Source organism: Myotis myotis, unplaced genomic scaffold (genome assembly GCF_014108235.1).
Source record: "Myotis myotis isolate mMyoMyo1 unplaced genomic scaffold, mMyoMyo1.p scaffold_m19_p_2, whole genome shotgun sequence".
Classification (NCBI taxonomy): Eukaryota; Metazoa; Chordata; class Mammalia; order Chiroptera; family Vespertilionidae; genus Myotis; species Myotis myotis.
In genome coordinates, this window is record NW_023416324.1 from 189,425,202 (window position 1) to 189,437,190 (window position 11,989).

The window sequence follows — 11,989 nt, forward strand, 5'->3', positions numbered from 1 at the left end:
TGATTAATAATACCTTGGTAACGGGGCAATATTGATTAATGATGTTTTATGTAATTCACTTGTTTTAGTAACCTCACTTAACAACAATGATTGATTGTATAACTTTGAAGGAAATAAATAGGTTGGAACGGCGACCAAAGGGTGCCAGTGGCCATTCACCTGCCTTTTGTGTTGGTGTCTTATTTTTCCTTTCCAAACAGCAGTTCTTCCACTGTAGACACAGAGGGTCCTTGCAGTCAGCCAAAAATGTGGAGACAAAGAAACATATCACAAATGAAAGAAATGGAGGAAAGCAAACTAATGGAGGACATAGAGTTCAAAACCACCGTTATAAGGCTACTAAAGAACCTTCTATAAACCTCTGAGGAACTTAGTGAGACTGTCAAGGATCTTAATGGGAATGCCAAAAAAATGGAAAAGGACCAGTCAGAAATTAAACATACACTGACTGAACTTAAAAATATTATACAGAGATCCAACAGCAGACTAGAGGATCCCAAGAATCAAGTGAAAGATTTGAAATACGAAGAAGCAAAAAACACCCACCCAGAAAAGCAAAAAAAAAAAAAGTATCCAAAAATATGAAGATAGTGTAAGGAGCCTCTGGGACAACTTCAAACGTACTGACATCCAAATTATTGGGGTGCCAGAAGAAGAGAGAGAGCAAGATACTGAAAGCCTATTAGAAGAAATAATGACAGAAAACTTCCCCTACCTGTTGAAAGAAATAGGCTTACAAGTCCAGGAAGCAAAGAGAACCACAAATAAGAGGAATCCAAAGAGGGCCACACCAAGACACAACATAATTTAAATGCTAAGGGCTAAAGACAAAGAGAGAATCTTAAAAGCAGCAAGAGAAAAACAGTTAGTTACCTACAAGGGAGTACCCATATGACTGTCAGCTGATTTCTCAGCAGAAACCATGCAGGCCAGAAGGGAGTGGCAAGAAATATTCAAAGTGATGAATAACAAGAACCTACAACCAAGATTACTCTACCCAACAAAACTATCATGCAGAATTGAAGGTCAGATAAAGACCTTCACAGACAAGAAAAAGCTAAAGAAGTTAATCACCATCAAACCAGAATTATATGAAATGCTGAAGGGTATTCTTTAAGAAGAGGAGGAAGAAGAAAAAGGTAAAGATAAAAATTATGAACAACAAAGTGACAACAAATACATATCTATCAAAAAGTGAATCTAAAAATTAAGTCAGAATAAACTGGTGAATATAATAGAATCAGGGGAATAGAAAGGGAGTGGACTGAAAATTCTTGGGGGGAAGAAGGTGTGGGGGATGTGGGAAGAGACTGGACAAAAATCTTACACCTATGGATGAGGACAGTGGCAGGGGGTAAGGGCATGGGGTGGGGTGGGAAGCAGGTGGAGGGGAGATATGGGGAAATAAAAGAGGAACATCTCTAATAATCTGAACAATAAAGATTTATTAATAAAAATAAAAAATTAAGAGTTGAAAGGAAATTACGCCATGTGAGAATATGATAATACTGTGTGGATTACGTGTTTTTAACCATTATGTGGGAATTATTCTAAATTAACTTTTATTTTGGGTGAATTAATGTCAAATTTATTTTGTTTAATATTTCTTTTTTTTTTCTTCCAGCATCTAATTCTTTTACCATTTCTATTATACTACATTTCATTATATATTTAACAAGGTGTATAATTTGTACCTAAAAACCATTCTACTTGGAACTGTCACCCAGTTAATATCCAATGATTAAGAATATGATCTAGTGTGCAGATGCTGGACATGGGGAGAAATACAAAATGCATTCTTGATGCCAAAAGCAAGTAAGGTCCAGATCTGTATGGAAATATTTCAGTGACCATGGTTAAAGCTAATTGTCTTCAGACTCCCAACCAAAGTCTAAGGTCCTATAACCTGAATTGCAGTTCAGATATAATAGGTCACTTTTCTCTTTTTTTTTCTTATAATATCTCTCTTTTTGGAGATATTGAGGCATTGATTGCTGTCAACATAATCAAAAAAAGGGAGGTGGGAGATGAGATGAAGTGAGACAGAATGACAAAACACTGCAAAGACAGTGTCTACCTTTTCTTGTTTTAACATATACACCTTTGAGCTAGGCTTGACACAGGAATATAATGTGCTCACATGTGACTAGTTTTCCTTATAACATGAATAAAATTTAAAATTGTTATTCTTTTGAAATTCATCCTGTGCTTCCAAGAGACTGCATGTAGTGATATCCTGTTATTCATAAAAATATTGACCTTTGAAAGTACCAGACGATCTAGAAATAGAAAAAAAACTATTTTATTTGCTGAAACTATGAGAAGAAGCTCCAGGTAAACTTTATTCCTATTAATATAGTTATTTTTAACAGGTTCTGATCCATCTATTGTAGTTTCTTAAGGAATAATACAAATGCATTCTTGATATCTATATCATAAAAGGCCTGTGGTCATGATGCCATGATGGGGGAATGACCAAACAACTGGTCACCAGGGGTACATAGAGCACCTCTCGCGGCCTGGGACTCATGGCTCATGTGGTGCAGGAGGGGCCTGTGGCTAGTACAGGGAGGGTCTGGGGTCCCATGGCTCTTACAGGGCGGGTATGGGGTCTCACTGGCACAGTGGGTCTGGGTCTTGCACAATTTTGCATGCTGGGCCTCTAATCTACTTATAAAACCCTGGGTGTAACATCATGGCCAGAAGTGCGAACAACCGGAAGGAAGTCAGTCCTGCAGGGCCCTCTTGGAAATGGCTGCGCCCTCCCCAAGCTGTTTCCTGGAGGGGTGGTTTCAGGCAGAAACCCGCCTTCAGGGTGAGGTTTTAGGAAGGAACTGTCCCTCAGGGTGAGCTTTCAGGCAGGAACCCATCCTCAGAGAGGAGCTTAGAAGTGAAATGATTTGTAATGGATCTATTATCGAAGCTACCTTTGGAAATCCTATATCTATAGATCAGTGGTTCTCAACCTTGGCTGCACATTAGAATCACCTGGGAATCTTTTTAAAATCCTAATTTCTGGGCCTCATCCTCCAGAAATTCTGTTTCTTTGTTACTAATGTTGTGGCCCCACCCCATAACAAAGAAACAATTTCTGGAGGATGAGGCCTAGGAATCAGGTTTTTAAAAAGATTTCTAGGTGATTCTAATGTGCAGCCAAGGTTGAGAACTACTGCTATAGATAGTATTAAAAATATATCTAAACATGCAATTATTTGTCCAAAAAATGAGCATGTTCAAAAATTAAATGAAGAAAATTTGGATATACTCAATGGAGATTTTTCACACATATTTGAGTGATGATTCATTGATTCCACAGATGATGCTGAAAAGGAAAATTTTCCCATCGAATTTCTTAATAGTATTACTCCTTTGGGAATTCCGTGTCATAAATTAAAATTGAAAGTGGGTGCAATCATCATGCTATTGAGAAACCTCAAGAATAAATGGGGGTCTTTGTAATGGTACCAGATATACTATCAAAAGGTTATGATCTAACATTATCAAAACTGAAGTATTAACAGGATCTGCAGAGGGAGAGGTTGTTCTGATTCCAAGAATTAATTTGTCCCCATCTGACACTGACCTCCCATTTAAATTAATTCGACTATGGTTTCCCGTGATGCCAGCATTTGTGATGACTATTAATAAATCATAAGGACAAACTCTAGACAAAGTAGTCATATTCCTACCTGAACCCGTTTTCGCACATGGTCAGTTATATGTTGCTTTCTCTTGAGTTTGAAGAACATGTGACATTACAGTTAAATTTCTAAATACTTCATGACAAGGGAAATTAGTCAAGCACTCTGAAAGTGTTTTCACTCTTAATGTGGTGTACAGGGAGATATTAGAATAAGTTTAATCACTTTATCACTCATTGTTTGCATCACTGTTGTTTTATATCATGTTTCTCTTGTATTTAGATCATGTTTCTGTTGTGTTCATATCATGTTTTTGTCGTTTTTATATCATGCCTCTGTTGTTTTTATATTCTTTTGATACTTTTTATTAATAAATTTATATATTATTTTCAAATACATTTTATTAGTTTCCTTTCATCTTTCACACTTCTATTATAGAGAAAGGGCAAATAGCAATATTAAAATATCTCTGCTAATTAATTCCTTTTTTAAAAAACAATATATTTTATTTATTTTTTACAGAGAGGAAGAGAGAGGGATAGAGAGTTAGAAACATCAATGAGAGAGAAACATCTATCAGTTGCTTCTTGCACACTCCCTACTGAGGATGTTCCCACAACCAAGGTACATGGCCTTGACTGGAATCAAACCCGGGACCCTTGAGTCTGCAGGCTGATGCTCTGTCCACTGAGCCAAACCTATTAGGGCAGTGGTCAGCAAACTGCAGCTCGGCAAACTGCGGCTTTCAAGCCACTTGTGGCTCTTTGGCCCCTTGAGTGTGGCTCTTCCACATAATACTGACTTCTGCACATGGGCCACAAAGTTTCAATTGCACTGAATGTGCGCACCCACACGTGGTATTTTGTGGAAGAGCCACACTCAAGGGGCCAGAGCCGCATGTGGCTCATGAGCCACAGTTTGGCGACCACATGGTTAGGGCATTTAATTCCCTTTTAATGTGCACAAATTTCATTCACCGGGCTACTAGTCTACTTGAATAAAAGACCAAGATGCTAATTGACTGTACCTTCTCTACACCCAAGCCACACCCACCAGCCAATCAGAGTGACTATATGCAAATTAACCCAATCAAGATAGCAGCAGGCAGCCACGGAGGTGAAGCAAGCAGGAGGCTTGGCTGCCTGGGCGATGGAGGAAGCCAAGCTTCCCACCTATCCAGGCCGGCTGTGGCCTCCACAAAAGGCAATAAATTTTCAATTATTGTAGCTAAATAAATCCCACATACCTGCTTCCAGCCAGCCTCCACTGGGAGCTTGGGTGACTGGGGGCTGGGATAGCCTGCAAACAGTCATCAGCCCCTCACCCAGGCTGGCCAGGCACCCCAATGGGGACCCCAACCCTGAAGGGGCTCTGGCCAGACTGCAAACAGCCATCAGCCACTCACCCAGGCTGGACACACACTAATTGGGTGAGGATCCCCACTGGTGGCCTCGGCGAGCCTGCAAACAGCAATTGGCCCTTCACCCAGACTGGCCAGGCACCCCAGCAGGACCCCCCACACTGAAAGAGGTATGGCCATCCTGAAAACAACCTTCAGCCACCCCTCACCCACACCGGCCAGGCATCCCAGTGGGACCCTCACCCTGATCTGGGAAACTCTTCAGGGCAAAGCAGTTGGCCCCCACCCATGCACCAGGCCTCTATCCTATATAATAAAAGGGTAATATGCAAATTGACCCTAATAGCAGAGCAACTGGGAATCACTGGTCACTATGACACACACTGACCACCAGGGGGCAGATGCTCAATGCAGGAGCTTCCCCCTGGTGGTGAGTGCACTCCTACAGGGGGAGCTCAGCTCAGCCACAAGCCAGGCTTATGGCTGCCAGTACAGCAGTGGTAGAGGGAGCCTCTCCCGCCTCCTCAGCAGCGCTAAGGATGTCCGACTGCAGTTTAGGTGCCGGGGTCTAGCCCCAGCAGGTCCAGGGGTTCCCAAAGGCGTAGACGGAGTCGGCGAAGAAGGAAGGACACAGAGACAGTGTTCAGTTGATCAGCAGCCTAGCCAGGATCTCCAGCCAGGATCTCCAGCCAAGTTCTGGTCTGGATCTCCAGAGAGGTTCTGCCTTGGATCTCCAGCCAGGTTCTGTCTAGGATCTCCAACCAAGTTCTGTAGCCAGGTTCTGTCCAGGTTCTCCAGCCAGGTTCAGTCACCAGGTTCTAGTCAGGTTCTCTTGCCAATTTCTGTAGTCAGGTTCAGTCCAGGATCTTTTGCCATGTTCTCTCCAGTGAAGTTCTTCTGTCTCTAGGTTCTGTGTAGGTTCTGTCTTCTTGCTTCTGTCTTCTAAGTTCTGTGTCTTGCTGTCTTGTTACATCTGTATTTATACCAGTTGATTCAATCCTATCAATCTCTATTACAAAGGTTAGGGCGTTTCTTATCTCCATTCCAGGGAGTAAAGATTATGTAGTTTAAGCACGATTGTTCATAGTTAAAGTGATTAATTACCCACCTGGCACTTAGTTAAGAGGTTTTATTCCCTCCCTAACTTCAGGGGAAAATCCCTACCTGGGGAAACAACCTTTCTCAGAGACCTTGGTTAAAACACATAGTGCCAAGAAGGTGAGCAAACATATTAAGAACAGTATGCCATATATGCTAGGTCCCTTGAAACAGCAAGCATAGACCGGCTCCCGGCATTTAGGCCTGCTCCTTGCTGGCAAGTGGACATCCCCTGAGGGCTCCCAGGCTGCCAGAGGGATGTCTCACTGCCAGCTTAGGCCCAATCCCCCCAGGGAGCTGACCTAAGCCAGCAGGTGGTCATCCCCCGAGTGGTCCCAGACTGTTAGAGGGCATAGGCTGGACTGAGGGACCCCCCCTGAGTGCACAAATTTTTGTGCACCAGGCTTCTAGTCTATATAATAAAAGCCTAACTGTTATGGCGAAATGAGCAGAATGACTGGTTGCTATGATGTGCACTGAGTACCAGGGGGCAGATACTCAATGCAGGAGCTGCCCCATGGTGGTCAGTGCACTCCCACAGGGATAGCACCACTCAGTTAGAAGCTGGGCTTATGGCTGGTGAGCACAGTGGCAGTGGTGGGAGCCTCTCCCACCTCCACAGCAGCTCTAAGGACTAGCGAGCCAAGCAGTAAGGAGCAGCAAGCAGGTGGGCATAAAGAGAGAGCTCCTAGACTGTGAAAGGGATGTCCAATGGCCAGCTTTACGCCTGATCCCCAAGGGGAGCAGGCCTAAGCTGGTAGGTGGACATTCCCTGAGGGTTCCTGGACTGTGAGGGTGCAGGCTTGGCTAAAGCCCCACCCCCCATGCATGAAATTTCATGCACCAAGCCTCTAGTCTATATATATAAAAACCTACATTTCCGTCTGACCGTCTGACCCATAGCTATGATGCGTACTGACCACCAGGGGGCCGCCGCTCAATGCAGGCGCTGCTGTGAAATGCATTGGCCATTTAAAAAGAAATAGCACCACAGACATGGCACCAACAAACTAACACTCATCTTCCCCCAAGTGGGACACAGGCCCCACCACCACCCTGGAGCGACAGCCCACCAAATCACAGCCAACACTGCCCAAACCCCATTTTGCAAAATGCAACCCAGAGCCCAGCCCAACCTGGAAACAGTGGCTGTGGGTGCCACGTAATGATGCCAAGTATCAACGCCTAGCTTCCTCTCCCTAGCGGCTAACATCCTTGGAGTTTCTTCAGCCCAGGAACACAACTTGCTCTATAGTTGGGTGCAAACATTTTACACTTTAGCCAAATGTTTGTGAAGCATTTTCCCATGCCTCATCTCAATTGATCCTCACAGAAGTCCTGGAGTAGGCAGATAGGAGACTTGATAGAATCCTATTTTTGTTTTTCATTAGCCAGATGCAAATAGTGATGTTAAAATATTCTTCTAATTAATTTTCTTTCAATGTGCATGCATCCGTGCACCAGGACACTAGTCACAAATAAATCATTATACCAATCAAAGGTAACACATAACTTTTCTATTTCAATGTTCACTAACATATAGCTTTACATATTATTGGAATAGAGCATATCGCACTTGGATTCATAGAAAATGCAGAGTAATCATATAGTAGCTTATATTTTTGAATATTTAAAAGTTGGTGAGAGAGGTGCATGAAACTTCATATTTGGGCTCTATTTTATTAATTTCTTCATTCTATTTATTAAATGTTTTATCATGTTCAAGAGTCATCTTATGTTCCTTCTTGACTGAAAGCTTTCTCATTTGTGTAATGAAAGATGCACTCAGGTACCAGTTCCAATAATTTGAGGTAGACTCAAGTCTATAGCTAGAAAAATCAGAAGATGTGAAGTAAAACAGGCAAGATGTGATGAATTTCACATCCCAAGGGATAAATGCCTAATGCCCTTTCAGAATGAAAAGGAAAAATAAATCAATTAAGCTTTCATGCAGTTATGTAAATTCTGATAGAAAATGATTACATTCTCAATACCAGTGTTTGTCAACCGCTGTGCCACAAGAATTTTAAAAATATGCAATATCTGACTATTTAGTCAGGGGTTCTGGCTTCTTTTCCCTTAGATTATTAAATTAAAAAGTGACAACAGGTAACACAACAATAGTCATCCAGTGTGAATGAATGAAAATTATACCTATTTTTTTTTTATCAGATCTGGAAAAAAATATATTTTTTTGGTGTGCTGCTGAATTTTAATAATTTGCTTATGTGTGCCATAAGATGAAAAACATCGAAAAATCATTGCACTATACAAATATTTATCAAAAAATGTAAAAGAAAACTTAGGGCTCTGAACTCATCATTTTAAGATAGACAGCAAATACAATCTTCAGTATTCTATGAACATCAGCAAAATCAGCAAATGATTACAACTGGCACTTGTAATAAGCACTAGTTATGGCTGATGTATGAGATAATTGCAATGCTCTGCTGGAAAATCTAATAAATCCCAGAATTGTTATTTTCTAAAATATATTTTTATGGAAATTAAACCTGAATATTCCATTTATTGCAACAAGAGAACTATACAAGTTTTTCTGACAGACTCAATCAAAAACTATGTCGACTCATGAAAAATAATTGTTTCTGAAGGCTTGGAAAAAGTACTTTATTTTCTAAAACTGAATGGTTTAATAGAAAAATGTATCAGACTTCATAATTTTCACAACACAATCAATTTAATATGATTCAGATACTTGCTTTGACATAGAACTCAAAAAATAAATGTAACATTCTAAAATCTTTATGGTAAATTTGCAAAACTTTATCCACTTACATTTTAATTTTTCTTAAAGTAAAATCTTATGTTAAGGTCAGGTTGCAGTTTTTTTTTTTTCTCCTTCAACATATCTAAGTGGTTTTAATTTTTCTTTGAGTCCTTTTTATCATTATTTAATGTATGGATTATTCAAAACTGTATAAAAGTTTATTCAACATAAGATATTTTACAGGGTGTGAGTTCCACAAGAAAGTCAATTATTTGGTCGAAAACTAAGTTGACAGCCATTTAAGTACCTTATCATAAATGCAGTTGAACCAATTTTTTTTTTCTCAAAAGAGAATCCATATTATCCTTGAGAAAAGGTCAAAGGTCAATTTTGATGAAAATTTCAAGTTTAAAACATGAAAATAATATAGGCACATGCAAATGTATTTATTTATGTGATAATTGAGTTTGGACTTCTTAGCTACATTGAATTCTTTCTTAAACATTTGTAACACATTTTAAAATTATGTTTAAAAAAATAAATAGTACTTCATCAAGATTATTTTTTTTTGTATTTTATTTATTTTTATTTTTTTAAATTAAATCTTTATTGTTCAGATTATTATAGTTGTTCCTCTTTTTTTCCCCCCATAGCTCCCCTCCACCCGGTTCCCACCCCATCCTCTGCCCTTCCCTGCCCCATCCTCATCCATAGGTGTACAATTTTTGTCCAGTCTCTTCCCACACCCCCCACACCCCTTTCCCCCCAAGAATTGTCAGTCCCTTGACGACATATGGTGAGGAACATCTTCACATCTGCATATTTGCCATCTGTATATTTACTTTGGTAAGGTGTCTGTTAAGGTCTTTGGCCCATTTTTTAATTAAGTTATTTTCTTTTTATTGAGTTCTAAGATTTCTTTTTATATTTTAAACAATAGTCCTTTAACATATGTACCTTTAAAATTGAGATAACCGTGATATATAACATTGTGTAAGTTTAAGATATACAATGTGTTGGTTTGATACATTTATATATTGCAATATGATGACCAGCATATTAGCTGCCACCTATATTAAGTCACATAATTGTTATTTCTTTTTTGTGGTGAAAACAATTAAGATCTTCTCTCTCAGCAACTTTGAAGTTTATGATACAGTATTGTTGACTCTAATAATTAGGCTATGCATTACATGTCTAAAACTTATTTATGTACTAGTTACAATTTTGTGCGCCTTAACAAAATCTCACCAAACCCCTCATACCCCAGGCCCTGGTAACCAGCATTCTACCATTCTATACTGTTTCTCTGAGTTTGGTTGTTTCAGATTTCACATGTAAGTGATGTCATCCAGAGTGTCTTTATCAGTCTGACTTATCTCACTTAGCATAATGTCCTCAAAAGATCCATCCATGTTGTTGCAAATAGCAGGATTTCTTTCTTTCATGGATGAATAATATTCCATGTGTGTGTGTGTGTGTGTGTGTGTGAGAGAGAGAGAGAGAGAGAGAGAGAGAGAGAGAGAGAGAGAGAGAGAGTCTGTGTACCTCACATCTTTATCCAATCATTCATTTATGGACACTTAGTTTGTTTCTATATATTGGTATTGTGAATAGTGCTGCAATAAACATGGCAGTACAGATATATTTTTGATATATTTCATTTTTTTACTTTGGATATGGACTCAAAAGTGGGATTACTGGATAGCATGGTAGTTTACACTATCCCTTTCACAATAGATCAAAAACAGTAATCCTACTTAGACAACAGTAAATTTACTTAACAATAAATTTAACCAAGAAAGCAAAAGATCTGTGCAATGAAAACTGTAAGACTGATGTAAGAAAGCGAAGACAACAAAGGGACAGTTATCTCATGTTCTTGGATCAGAAGAATGAATATTCCTAAAAGTGCCCATACTACCCTGAACCATCTATAGATTTAATGCAATCCCTATCAAAATTCCAATGTTATTTTACACAGATGTATCTTTTATAAATATTTTCTTATAATTGGTGTGTCTTATAATTCTCTGTACATTATCTGTGACAAAACAGAAAATTTTTATATTAATGAAGTCCATCTTATCAATTGTTTTCATGGATTATATCTCTGATGTTGTATCTAAAAGGTCATTGTCATATTTAAGGTTACCTAGATTCTCTTATGTTATTTTCTAAGAACTTTATAGTTGGTGATTCACCTTTCAGTTGCTTTTTGTGCTGAATATAAGATCTTTGTCTAGATTCATTTTTTATATGTTAAATGGGCATTTGTTCCAGCACCACTTGTTGGAAGCGTTTTATTTTAAATTTCCCAAGACTGTTTCTTATATTAGAATTTCCCATTTCTAGAAATTTATTAACAATGGATGCATTATCAAAATAAGCAAAAAAAAAAACAAAGGGTCTGAGCTGATAATTAGACATTTTTTGCAATTGTTTTATTGCTCTCCCATGTTCTTCTGTGATTTATATTATCTAATTTTTATTCCATGTGGGTTTTGCTTTGTTTTGTTTTCATCTTCATATTGAAAGCTTTTCTCTGGTGTTTTGTGATTCATGATTGTCTTTTCATAACTTACAATGAACCTAGTAGAGTTTATGTAACTGAGCATCTAATATGTTTTTAAATAAATTCAAGAAAGAGCTATTTGGCTTGGAGCCTATAAAGAGGTGCGATGGGAGATCTGTGTCCTGGGTAATTCCCACATATCTGTACAAATGTTCCTCAGAAAGTTTATTCCACTTCTGTAGGAATGAACTACAATGAATGGACGCTCATCTCATGTTAAGAGTGTGTGGTGATGGTAGGGGGGCATTCCATTTGTAGATCTTAAATTGTAATTTTAAGCTTACATCTCAGTTATGCCATCTATCCGGTTTAGCTTTTCTTAGTGCCTAGGCTCTTACAGATTCAGCAGAGCAAATGAGTTCCTTCTTTTCACATAGATTTTGGCTTCCTTGCCTGTGTCTCAAATTTTACTCATTATGATTTTTCATGTGCCTTTCATCTTACAAAATGCTTTTGAAAGATATTTAGTTCACGGATGGATCCTTTCAGTTCTTTTTATTCTTGCCACCTTTACTTTTTTATTAAATGACCATCATTTTAATGGTGTGTTTGTAAGGGAATCTGAATGAACACATGTTATTCATCCT